This window comes from Nuphar pumila, chromosome 13 (assembly GCF_984573655.1).
Source record: "Nuphar pumila chromosome 13, dmNupPumi1.hap1.1, whole genome shotgun sequence".
NCBI classification, from domain to species: Eukaryota; Viridiplantae; Streptophyta; class Magnoliopsida; order Nymphaeales; family Nymphaeaceae; genus Nuphar; species Nuphar pumila.
The window spans coordinates 16,164,912-16,167,628 of NC_143261.1; the positions used below are offsets into that span (position 1 = coordinate 16,164,912).

The 2,717-nt window shown below is 36.4% G+C and overlaps 1 long non-coding RNA gene across 1 annotated transcript; it reads left to right on the plus strand.

Moving 5' to 3' along the window:
- The first annotated feature begins 794 nt into the window (after positions 1–794).
- LOC149817913 (uncharacterized) lies at positions 795–2,029 on the plus strand. Its single transcript, XR_016427038.1, has 2 exons — positions 795–906; positions 1,729–2,029. It is a non-coding gene; the product is annotated as an uncharacterized LOC149817913 (long non-coding RNA).
- Positions 2,030–2,717: the final 688 nt, after the last annotated feature.

Here is a 2,717-nt window from a genome sequence, read left to right on the forward strand (position 1 = left end):
GTGGCTGCCAATCGATTTGCAGACATGCTGCACACTATGAAGACTGCAGCAAAAAAAGCATCTGGCGTAGTAGATGATCCATTACTGTGGAAGGGCCATGGTCCTATTACTATCAGGAGAGATTACTGAGATGAAATGTGCGATATGTGGGCGGGAGATGCATTTAAAAATCGCTCTGCGAAGGCTTCACAAAATCGATCGAAGATGCCCGAAGCCCATCTACACACAAGTGGATCTAAGACATTTGGGAGCCACCTAAAGAAAATGGTAACTCATCAATATATAATATTAATTTTATAAGTATAGTTGCAAATTTGTGTACTAAATCTTTTGTCATTTAACTTCGCAGGAAGCAGAAAAAGGAGGCAGTGTACCATATAAGAATGTGTTTGTAGAAACACATAAACGGAAGACCACGGGAGTCTTCGTATCAGAGAAGGCGAGAACGACAACGGTATGTATTAATTCTATTAATAATCATTGCAATATATATGCAAGTCATCATAATGTTATCATTAATTATTAATGAATACTTTAAACATTATTTTGTAGGAGGCATATGAGCAACAAATTGTAGAGCGATATGGCGAAGACGCTACTCAGCATCCATCATTTGATCCTACAGCATGGGTGACTGCAGCAGGTGAACCCAAAAAAGGTCGCGTGTTCGGGTTTGGGAGTAATATGAACACTTCACCAGTTATTGGTTCTTCCAGTTATGGCTCACCAACTTCTTGCGCCGACATAAGCTCCAAGCACCCGACTATTCTTTCCGGTGATGATGTACGCGACATCATTAATGAATCACTGAATAACTACTTCCAATACACCGTCGCCCCCTTTCTCCGAAATGAGATCAAGGCCGCTGTTCAGGATAGGGGATCTTCGATTCCAGGTCCCTCTCAGGTATAATCACATATATAGTTTTTTTGACTGTCTTAAAGCACATCTGAGCATGGTAGAATCACATGTAGAGTTTTTCTAGATGCCTTAGAACACATATGAACATGCTATAATCACATATTCAATTTTTTTACTGCCTTAGCACACATATGAGCATGATAGAATCACATATATATATATTTAACTTTTTGTCTGTCTTAGAGCACATATGAGCATGATAGAATCACATATAAAGTTTTTTTGATTGCATTAGAACACATAAGCATGCTATAATCACATATTCAGTTTTTTTACTGCCTAAGAACACATATGAGCATATTATAATCACATATTCTATTTTTTGACTGCCTTAGCACACATATGAACATGCTATAATAACATATAGAGTTTTTTAACTGCCTTAGAACACATATGAACATGTTATATATCATTTATGATAGAATCACATATAAAATTTTTGGCTTTGCCTGCCTTAGAGCACATATGAGCATGCTATATTCACATATTCAATTTTTTTACTGCCTTAGCACACATACGAGCATGATCGAATCACATATATAGTTTTTTGCCTGCCTTAAAGCACATCTGAGCATGGTAGAATCACATATAGAGTTTTTTTATATGTCTTAGAACACATATGAACATGCTATAATCACATATTCAATTTTTTGACTGCCTTAGCACACATATGAGCATGATAGAATCACATATAGAGTTTTTTTATTGCCTTAGATCACACATGAGCACATGATAGAATCACATATAGTGTGTAATTTATTTCATTATATTTTGTTTATCAATACTGACTGTTCTTTTCTTGTGTAGGCTGCTAGCGATAATCAGGGTAGTGGAGCTGAAGGGACAGATAAAGACAATGAACAAGAAGACGCACAAAATCTTGGCGATGATTAGAGGACTGTGTTGAAGAAGTTCTATTTTTTTTATTTTTCCTAATTGTAATTGTTGAATTGTAAATAATTAAACTTCTTAGTTTTAAGGTGGAACGATTAATTATTATAGATACTTGTTATATGAATTTTTTTGTGTGGTTTGTTTTTTATTTACAGGAAATATAAATTGTACAGGAAATATAAATTGTACAGTTCTTGGTAATTAATTTTTAAATAATTTTTTTTTGATTTTTTTTCGTTTTTGCGACGGATTAGCGACGGATGATTCCGTCGCTATTCATATTAATTTAGCGACGGCTTAGCGACGAAATTAAATCCGTCGCCACGCCGTGGTCGCCGTTTAGTACCGGCGGATTGGCGACGGAATATAACGCTCGTTATTCCGTCGCAATTAGCGACGGACTTGGCGACGGAATTATTCTGTCGCCAGTTAGCGTCGAAATATTCGCGATGTAAGCATACTGTCGCCGCGTTGTCGCTAATCCGTCGCTAACATGGTTAGCGACGGATTAGCGACGGAATGTGGTCGTCGCTAATCTACTGCTTTGTTGTAGTGGGAGGGTAGATGGGCGCATAGGTGAATCGACCAACCGGATGATAGATGTGAGAGGCTCGATTGCTCTTTTCTTTCCTTTTCAACAAGGAAGAGGAGTTTTTTTTTATCAATAATTCATCCCCTCATGGATGAAATATATATCGAACGTGTTCGTCCCATAGTGGACATCTTCCGCTAAAGATCCAAGTCTTAAAATTCAAAAAAATCTGAAAAAATGCAAGAAAATCTTTATAAAATTTTACAAGATCATTGAAATTTTCTAAAAAGCATAAAATGTTGGCAAAACCCAGAGAAAAATTTCAAAGACAATTAAATGAGGTCTTTTGTACCATTGCAATTGTTAAAAA